The sequence below is a fragment of the Mus musculus genome, chromosome 4, assembly GCF_000001635.26.
Source record: "Mus musculus strain C57BL/6J chromosome 4, GRCm38.p6 C57BL/6J".
Classification (NCBI taxonomy): Eukaryota; Metazoa; Chordata; class Mammalia; order Rodentia; family Muridae; genus Mus; species Mus musculus.
In genome coordinates this window covers 3,534,111-3,544,892 of record NC_000070.6, presented here as the reverse complement: position 1 = coordinate 3,544,892, position 10,782 = coordinate 3,534,111, and the positions used below count along the sequence as shown (strand labels likewise).

At 40.5% G+C, this 10,782-nt stretch overlaps 1 non-coding gene across 1 annotated transcript; it reads right to left on the bottom strand.

Moving 5' to 3' along the window:
* Positions 1–7,701: 7,701 nt before the first annotated feature.
* Positions 7,702–7,803, bottom strand: Mir3471-2 (microRNA 3471-2). The gene has a single exon (NR_037306.1). It is a non-coding gene; the product is annotated as a microRNA 3471-2 (primary transcript).
* Positions 7,804–10,782: the final 2,979 nt, after the last annotated feature.

The window sequence follows — 10,782 nt, the reverse complement described above, 5'->3', positions numbered from 1 at the left end:
TATATACTATCATATCATCTGCAAAAAGTGATATTTTGACTTCCTCTTTTCCAATTTGTATCCCCTTGATCTCTTTTTTCTGTCCAATTGCTCTGGCTAGGACTTCAAGTACAATGCTGAATAGGTAGGGAAAAAGTGGTCAGCCTTGTCTAGTCCCTGATTTTAGTGGGATTGCTTCCAGCTTCTCACCATTTACTTTGATGTTGGCTACTGGTTTACTGTAGATTGCTTTTATCTTGTTTAGGTATGGGCCTTGAATTCCTGGTATTTCCAAGACTTTTATCATGAATGGGTGTTGGATTTTGTCAAATGCTTTCTCCGCATCTAAAGAGATGATCATTTGGTTTTTGTCTTTGAGTTTGTTTATATAATGGATTACGTTGATGGATTTCTGTATATTAAACCATCCCTGCATCCCTGGAATAAAACCTATTCGGTCAGGATGGATGATTGCTTTAATGTGTTCTTGGATTCGGTTAGCGAGAATTTTATTGAGGATTTTTGCATCTATATTCATAAGGGATATTGGTCTGAAGTTCTCTATCTTTGTTGGATCTTTCTGTGTTTTAGGTATCAGAGTAATTGTGGCTTCACAGAATGAGTTGGGTAGAGTATCTTCTGCTTCTATTTTGTGGAATAGTTTGTGAAGAACTGGGATTAGATCTTCTTTGAAGGTCTGATAGAACTCTGCACTAAACCCATCTGGTCCTGGGATTTTTTTGGTTTGGAGACTATTAATGACTGCTTCTATTTCTTTAAGGGATATAGGACTGTTTGTATCATTAACCTGATCTTGATTTAACATTGGTACCTGGAATCTGTCTAGAAACTTGTCCATTTCTTCCAGGTTCTACAGTTTTGTTGAGTATAGCCTTTTGTAGAAGGATCTGATGGTGTCTTGGATTTCTTTAGGATCTGTTGTTATGTCTCCCTTTTCTTTTCTTTTCTTTTCTTTTCTTTTCTTTTCTTTTCTTTTCTTTTCTTTTCTTTTTTAATTTATTACGTATTTTTTCAATTATATTTCCAATGCTATCCCAAAAGTCCCCCATACCCCCCCCCCCACTTACCTACCCACCCATTCCCTTTTTTTTGGCACTGGCGTTCCCCTGTATTGGGGCATATAAAGTTTCTGTGTCCAGTGGGCCTCTCTTTCCAGTGATGGCTGACTAGGCCATCTTTTGATACATATGTAGCTAGCGTCAAGAGCTCCAGGGTACTGGTTAGTTCATAATGTTGTTGCACCTACAGGGTTGCAGATCTCTTTAGCTCCTTGGGTACTTTCTCTAGCTCCTCCATTGGGGGCCCTGTGATCCATCCAATAGCTGACTGTGAGCATCCACTTCTGTGTTTGCTAGGCCCCGGCATAGTCTCACAAGAGACAGCTATATCTGGGTCCTTTCAGCAAAATCTTGCTAGTGTATGCAATGGTGTCAGCGTTTGGAAGCTGATTATGGGGTGGATCCCTAGATATGGCAGTCACTAGCTGGTCCATCCTTTTGTCACAGCTCCAAACTTTGTCTCTGTAACTCCTTCCATGGGTGTTTTGTTCCCAATTCTAATAAGGGGCACAGTGTCCACATTTGGTCTTCATTCTTCTAGAGTTTCATGAGTTTAGCAAATTGTATCTTATATCTTGGGTATCCTAAGTTTTGGGCTAATATCCACGTATCAGTGAGTACATATTATGTGAGTTCCTTTGTGATTGGGTTACCTCTCTCAGGATGATGCCCTCCAGGTCCATCCATTTGCCTAGGAATTTCATAAATTCATTCTTTTTAATAGCTGAGTAGTACTCCATTGTGTAAATGTACCACATTTTCTGTATCCATTCCTCTGTTGAGGGGCATCTGGGTTCTTTCCAGCTTCTGGCTATTATAAATAAGGCTGCTATGAACATAGTTGAGCATGTGTCCTTCATACCAGTTGGGACATCTTCTGAATATATGCCCAGAAGAGGTATTGCTGGATCCTCCGGTAGTACTATGTCCAATTTTCTAAGGAACCGCCAGACTGAATTCCAGAGTGGTTGTACAAGCTTGCAATCCCACCAACAATGGAGGAGTGTTCCTCTTTCTCCACATCCTCGCCAGCATCTGTTGTCACCTGAATTTTTCATCTTAGCCATTCTGACTGGTGTGAGGTGGAATCTCAGGGTTGTTTTGATTTGCATTTCCCTGATGATTAAGGATGTTGAACATTTATTCAGGTGCTTCTCTGCCATTTGGTATTCCTCAGCTGAGAATTGTTTGTTCAATTCTGAGCCCCATTTTTTAATGGGGTTATTTGATTTTCTGGAGTCCATCCTCTTCAGTTCTTTATATATATTGGATATTAGTCCCCTATCTGATTTAGGATAGGTAAAGATCCTTTCCCAATCTGTTGGTGGCCTTTTTGTTTTATTGACGGTGTCTTTTGCCTTGCAGAAGCTTTGCAGTTTCATGATGTCCCATTTTTCAATTCTCGATCTTACAGCACAAGCCATTGCTATTCTATTCAGGAATTTTTCCCCTATGCCCATATCTTCGAGGCTTTTCCCCACTTTCTCCTCTAAAAGTTTCAGTGTCTCTGGTTTTATGTGGAGTTCCTTGATCCACTTAGATTTGACCTTAGTACAAGGAGATAGGAATGGATCGCTTCTCATTCTTCTACATGATACCAACCAGTTGTGCCAGCACCATTTGTTGAAAATGCTGTCTTTCTTCCACTGGATGGTTATAGCTCCCTTGTCAAAGATCAAGTGACCATAGGTGTGTGGGTTCATTTCTGGGTCTTCAATTCTATTCCATTGGTCTACTTGTCTGTCACTATACCAGTACCATGCAGTTTTTATCACAATTGCTTTGTAGTAAAGCTTTAGGTCAGGGATGGTGATTCCAACTATCCTAGGTTTTTTGTTATTCCAGATGAATTTGCAGATTGCTCTTTCTAATTCGTTGAAGAATTGATTTGGAATTTTGATGGGGATTGCATTGAATCTGTAGATTGCTTTTGGCAAGATGGCCATTTTTACAATGTTGATCCTGCCAATCCATGAGCATGGGAGATCTTTCCATCTTCTGAGATCTTCTTTAATTTCTTTCTTCAGAGAACTGAAGTTCTTATCATACAGATCTTTCACTTCCTTAATTAGAGTCAGGTGAAGATATTTTATATTATTTGTAACTATTGAGAAGTGTGTTGTTTACCTAATTTCTTTCTCAGCCTGTTTATTCTTTGTGTATAGAAAGGCCATTGACTTGTTTGAGTTAATTTTATATCCTGCTACTTCATTGAAGCTGTTTATCAGACTCAGGAGTTCTCTGGTGGAATTTTTAGGGTCACTTATATATACTATCACATCATCTGCAAAAAGTGATATTTTGACTTCCTCTTTTCCAATTTGTATCCCCTTGATCTCCTTTTGTTGTCCAATTGCTCTGGCTAGGACTTCAAGTACAATGTTTAATAGGTAGGGAGAGAGTGGACAGCCTTGTCTAGTCCCTGATTTTAGTGGGATTGCTTCCAGCTTCTCACCATTTACTTTGATGTTGGCTACTGGTTTGATGTAGATTGCTTTTATCTTGTTTAGGAATGGGCCTTGAATTCCTGGTATTTCCAAGACTTTTATCATGAATGGGTGTTGGATCTTGTCAAATGTTTTTTCCGCATCTAACGAGATGATCATGTGGTTTTTGTCTTTGAGTTTGTTTATATAATGGATTACATTGATGGATTTCCGTATATTAAACCATCCCTCCATCCCTGGAATAAAACCTACTCAGTCAGGATGGATGATTGCTTTAATGTGTTCTTGGATTCGGTTAGCGAGAATTTTATTGAGGATTTTTGCATCTATATTCATAAGGGAAATTGGTTTGAAGTTCTCTATCTTTGTTGGATCTTTCTGTGTTTTAGGTATCAGAGTAATTGTGGCTTCATAGAATGAGTTGGGTAGAGTTCCTTCTACTTCTATTTTGTGGAATAGTTTGTGCAGAACTGTAATTAGATCTTCTTTGAAGGTCTGGTAGAACTCTGCACTAAACCCATCTGGTCCTGGGATTTTTTTGGCTGGGAGACTATTAATGGCTGCTTCTATTTCTTTAGGGGATATGGGACTGTTTAGATCGTTAATTTGATCCTGATTTAACTTTGGTACCTGGTATCTGTCTAGAAATTTGTCCATTTCGTCCAGGTCTTCCAATTTTGTTGAGTATAGCCTTTTGTAGAAGGATCTGATGGTGTTTTGGATTTCTTCAGGATCTGTTGTTATGTCTTCCTTTTCATTTCTGATTTTGTTAATTAGGATGTTGTCCCTGTGCCCTCTAGTGAGTCTAGCTAAGGGTTTATGTATCTTGTTGATTTTCTCAAAGAACCAACTTCTCGTTCGGTTAATTCTTTGAATAGTTCTTGTTTCCACTTGGTTGATTTCACCCCTGAGTTTGATTATTTCCTGCCGTGTACTCCTCTTTGGTGAATTTGCTTCCTTTTGTTCTAGAGCTTTTAGGTGTGTTGTCAAGCTGCTAATGTGTGCTCTCTCTAGTTTCTTTTTGGAGGCGCTCAGAGCTATGAGTTTTCTTCTTAGAAATGCTTTCATTGTGTCCCATAAGTTTGGGTATGTTGTGGCTTCATTTTCATTAATCTCCCAAAAGTCCTTAATTTCTTTCTTTATTCCTTCCTTGACCAAGTTATCATTGAGAAGAGTGTTGTTCAGTTTCCACGTAAATGTTGGCTTTCTATTATTTATTTTGTTATTGAAGATCAGCCTTAGTCCATGGTGATCTGATGGGATGCATGGGACAATTTCAATATTTTTGTATCTGTTGAGGCTTATTTTGTGTCCAATTATATGGTCAATTTTGGAGAAGGTCCCGTGAGGTGCTGAGAAGAAGGTATATCCTTTTGTTTTAGGATAATATGTACTGTAGATGTCTGTTAGATCCATTTGTTTCATAACTGCTGTTAGTTTCACTGTGTCCCTGTTTAGTTTCTGTTTCCACGATCTGTCCATTGAAGAAAGTGGTGTGTTGAAGTCTCCCACTATTATTGTGTGAGGTGCAATGTGTGCTTTGAGCTTTACTAAAGTTTCTTTAATGAATGTGGCTTCCCTTGTATTTGGAGCATAGATATTCAGAATTGAGAGTTCCTCTTGGAGGATTTTACCTTTTATGAGTATGAAGTGCCTCTCCTTGTCTTTTTTGATGACTTTGGGTTAGAAGTCGATTTTATTAGATATTAGAATGGGTACTCCAGCTTGTTTCTTCAGACCATTTGCTTGGAAAATTGTTTTCCAGCCTTTCACTCTGAGGTAGTGTCTGTCTTTTTCCCTGAGATGGGTTTCCTGTAAGCAGCAATATGTTGGGTCCTGTTTCTGTAGCCAGTATGTAAGTCTATGTCTTTTTATTGGGGAGTTGAGTCCATTGATTTTAAGAGATATTAAGGGAAAAGTAATTGTTGCTTCCTATTATTTTTGTTGTTAAAGTTGGCATTCTGTTCTTGTGGCTGTATTCTTTTAGGTTTGTTGAGGGATTGATTACCTTCTTGCTTTTTCTAGGACGTGGTTACTGTCCTTGTATTGTTTTTTTTTTCCTGTTATTATCCTTTGAAGGGCGGGATTCGTGGAAAGATAATGTGTGAATTTGGTTTTGTCGTGGAGTACTTTTGTTTCTCCACCTAAGGTAATTGAAAGTTTATTTGGGTATAGTCTCCTGGGTTGGCATTTGTGTTCTCTTAGTGTCTGTATAACATCTGTCCAAGCTCTTCTGGCTTTCATAGTCTGTGGTGAAAATTCTGGTGTAATTATGATAGGCTTGCCTTTATATGTTACTTGACCTTTTTTCCTTACTGCTTTCAATATTCTATCTTTATTTAGTGCATTTGTTGTTCTGATTATTATGTGTCGGGAGGAATTTCTTTTCTGGTCCAGTCTATTTGGAGTTCTGTAGGCTTCTTGTATGTTCATGGGCATCTCTTTCTTTAGGTTTGGGAAGTTTGCTTCTATAATTTTGTTGAAGATATTTGCTGGCCTTTTGAGTTGAAATTCTTCATTCTCATATACTCCTATTATCCGTAGGTTTGGTCTTCTCATTGTGTCCTGGATTTCCTGGATGTTTTGAGTTAGGATCTTTTAGCATTTTCCATTTTCTTTGATTGTTGTGCCGATGTTCTCCATGGAATCTTCTGCACCTGAGATTTTCTTTTCCATCTCTTGTATTCTTTTGCTGATGATTGCATCTATGGTTTCAGATTTCTTTCCTAGAGTTTCTATATCCAGCGTTGCCTCACTTTAGGTTTTCTTTATTGTGTCTACTTCCCTTTTTATGTCTTGGATGGTTTTATTCAATTCCATCACCTGTTTGGTCGTGTTTTCCTGCAATTCCTTAAGGGATTTTGTGCTTTCTCTTTAAGGTCTTCTACCTGTTTAGCCGTGTTCTCCTGTATTTCTTTGAGTGAGATATTAAAGTCCTTCTTGATGTCCTCTACCATCATCATTAGATATGCTTTTAAATCCATGTCTAGCTTTTCGGGTGTTTTGGAGTGCCCTGGACTGGGTGAGGTGAGAGTGCTGGGTTCTGATGACAGTGAGTGGTCTTGGTTTCTGTTAGTAACATTCTTACGTTTACCTTTCACCATCTGGTAATCTCTAGAGTTAGTTGATTTAGTTGTTTCTGGTTAGAGATTGTTCCTCTCGTGATTCTGTTACCCTCTATCAGCAGACCTGGGAGACTATCTCTCTCCTCTGAGTTTCAGTGGTCAGAGCACTCTCTGCAGGCAAGGTCTCCTCTTACAGGGAAGGTGCACAGAGATCTGGCGTTCGGACCTCCCTCCTGGCTAAAGATGAATGCCCAAAACAGGATCTGTCCCAGAAGCTGTGTGCTTCGGCCTGTCACAGAAGCTGTTACCCTCTGTAGTCCACACTCTCACCTGTGCAGAATACTCTCAGAGGAGTCCCGGAACCAAGATGTCTGCAGCCGATGCTCAGGCAAAGCCCTCCCGGGCCAGGTGTACACCTATCCTCTGGCCGGCAAGGTGCACGGATGTCTGGAGCCCTAAAAGGGTCTGCCTCAGAAGCTCTGTGGCTCCCTCCTGTCCCAGAAGCTGTTAGCTTCTGTAGTCCACACTCTCACCTTGCAGAATACTCTCGGCGGAGTCCCGGAACCAAGATGTCTCAGCAGGTGTCTTAATTTAGATTTTATTGCTGTAAAGAGATTCCATGGACAAGACAACTTTTATCAAGGCAAATATTTCATTGAGGCTAGCGTACAGTTTTTGAGATTTAGTTCATTATCATCATGGTGGAAAGAATGACATCTTGCAGGAAGACATGATACTGGAGGCGCCGAGAGTTCTACATCTTCATTTGAAGCAGCAGAAAGAGACTCTGATTCCACACTGGGCAGAGCCTGAGCATAGGATACCTCAAAGCCCACCTACACAATGACCCACTTCCTCCATCAAGGCCACACCTGCTCCAATAAGGCCATACCTCTTAATAGTACTGTCTTAGTCAGGGTTTCTAGTCCTGTACAAACATCATGACCAGGAAGCAAGTTGGGGAGGAAAGGGTTTATTCGGCTTACACTTCCACATTGCTGTTCATCACCAAGGAAGTCAGGACTGGAACTCAAGCAGGTCAGAAAGCAGAAGCTGATGCAGAGGCCATGGAGGGATGTTCCTTACTGACTTGCTTCCCCTGGCTTGCTCAGCCTGCTCTCTTATAGAACCCAAGACTACCAGCCCAGAGATTGTCCCACCCACAAGGGGCCTTTTCCCCTTTATCACTAATTGGGAAAATGCCTTACAGTTGGATCTCATGGAGGCATTTCTTCAATTGCAGCTCCTTTCTCTGTGATAACTCCAGCTGTGTCAAGTTGACACAAAACTAGCCAGTACAAGTACCATCTGCTATGGCCAAACATTAAAACACAGGAATCTGGTGGTAGGGGGACAGACATTCAAAGCACCACAGCAGATAAAGACACTTGCTACCAAGCCTGCATTCAATCCCTGGGACCCACATGGTGGAAAGAAAAGAAAAAAACCCTGCCAATTGTTCTCTGACCATACATGTTTACTGTGGCTTCTGTATGCCCACACATATACACAGTAAATAATATTAAAAATTCAATGTTCATTAGTTTTCCACTATGGTTATATCAGATTTTTTACTTCAACCTTCACTGGAAACTTGGAACAGTGCAGTTTTCCTGCCTCTTTAGTCCTATGTAATATGGTGTGATTTCTCAGTCCTTATATTGTCTTTAATACTGTGAATTTGGAATGGAAGGAATGCTTGTTTCCTTGTTAATCCCTTAATTTTTATTTTCTGATGCTTTTATCATGACTTGATTCAGTGTGATCCAGACTTACGATTTTAATGGTATGGCTTTTAAAAGCACATCACATGAGGAGATCTTGTTGATTTGTGTCATCTGTAATGGTAGTTAACTGGTCAGTTAAGACAGTGAGCACAGTTCTCTCCCCAAAGTTATTTTTGTCTTCTTAATCAGTAAATATATGGACAGATACTTTGAAAGCATCTGTATCTCTGACCTTCACTAAACTTTAATTTACTAGTTTATCATCCTTTAACTCTTGTTTGGACGAATTGTTAGTCTGGGATTTTAGTAGTGTAGGTTTGTAGTTGTGTTCTGTACTTAGCAGTTGGCAGTTTAGAAAGACTATCTGGAGCTTAGACAAGGGATTCATCAAAGAGTTACGCATAACCATTTAAGCTGTTTGAACTGAGGCCTTCTGAAGTTTGCATATAGTGGACTGAAGGGATGGCTGTGATTTGTGGGCGTGTTTCTGTAGTTCTATATTTGATGATGATTTTTCTTTACGTTTGCATTAGTGCAGTTTTAAAAGTGACAGTTTTTTTCTCTATCCTGGTTACCTCCCAAATTAATGAATTAGAGACTATAAGATTTAATCAAACTTGTGGCACAATAGCCGAGCAGTATTAATATACTTGAATCTTCTAAACTAATCTGGCTACCTCCCAGCCCAAATCCTCAAGATGCAAGTGCATTTTAGTATCTGTCTGCTCCGGATGTGTTCCCATGGTGTCCTCTGGGCTCTCCTTGTGGTGAATCCTTCTTTCTCTTTCTCCCTGTCTCCTGGCTGGGATCAGAAGTCTGGCCCTGTTCTTTTTTTCTGCTCAGCCATTGGCTGATGAGCTTTTATTGACAATTCAGAGAATAAATGGGGAGCAGTGTTTATAGGATGCCATGTCCAGATTGCAACAGATAATTGGGTTGGAGTAGGGGATGGGGGTGATCAGCATTTAATAATCTTTACACAGTGCATAGTAACATCATACCTACCCATCTATTTGCTTGATTGTTTACTCTGTGTGTGTGTGTGTGTGCCTGCGTGCACACATGTGTGCTTTCGTGTATGCCTGCCTGTGCTGCACAGCATGCATGTGGAGGTCAGAGGACTTCCTGTGGGAGCTTATTCTCTCTTACGACATTGGTTCTGAGGGTTAAACTGGCCAGTGAGGCTTGGCAACAAATGTCTTTACCTGCTAATCCATCTGTTTGACACCGTAATGATCATTTCTCAAAAATGTTTTGTTTTCTTTTTGGAAAATACATGTGATATCAAGTTCATTGTTTGATAATTTCAAATATACTCACTGTTGTTAAGTACATTCACAGTGTAGGACCATCACTATGAGTCATGTTCCAGAACTTTTGTCATCTCAGATGAAATGATGAAAGTTTATTTTAATAACTGAAGAATCAGCAAAGCAATCTGTCCCTCAGCCCCTGCACACATGCTCAGCCAAAACACAATTTCTACCTTCTGTTTGAATATGTTTCTCTACTCTGCACACCTCAAATAAATAGTATCACGCTGTTGTCCTTTGTGTCTAACTTATTTTACTTTGCATTGGTGCTTGATGATGCTATGGTGCAGCTGATACTATGCTGGCTGTGAACTTGGCACAGACTAGAGACATTTGGGAAGAAGGACCTTAGTTGAGAAAATGCCCCCACCAGTTTGGCATGTGGGAAAGCTTATGGGGTCTTGATTAATGATAGATGTGGGTGGCCCGTACCACAGGCAGTGGTGCCACCTCTGGGTGAGTGGTTCTGGATTGTATAAGAAAGCAGGCTAAGCAAGCCTTGAGAAGAGCAAGCCAGTAAGCAGACATCTGCTTCAGTTCCTGACTTCAGATTCCTACCCTATGTGAGCTCTTATCCTGATTTACCTCAGTTATGGAATAAGGTCTAAGATGAAATAAATTCTCTCTTACCCATGTTGCCTTTGGTGTTTTATCACAGCAATAGAAACCCTAAGACATAACAAATACATCCAAAAAACAACTTGGTGTCACGGACCACATGAAGCTCAAGAGGAAGAAAGACCAAAGAGTGGATGCTTCAGTCCTACTTAGAAGGGGGTACAATATAATCAAGGGAAGTAGAGGGTAGGAGGGGCTTGGGAGGAAGAGAGGAGGGGGAGGAGAAAAAGAGGGACAGAATCAGGTATGGAAGGGAATGGAGGAGATGTACTGAGGGTCAGGCGATTGAACAGAGAGGTGTGTAGCAGTAGGGGATGGGGGACTGGGAGTAGCAACCAGAAAATCTCAGATGCCAGGAAAGCAAGAGTTCCCAGGACCCCACGGAGATGACATTAGCTGAAATACTCTACAAAGGGGAGGGAGAACCTGTTGTGACCATATCCAGAGGTTAGGCATGGTTCCTCAGTTGAGGGATGGGGCCACCCACCCATCTCCAAAATTTTAACCCAGACTTGCTCCTGTCTAAAGGAAATACAGGGACAAAATGTGGAGCA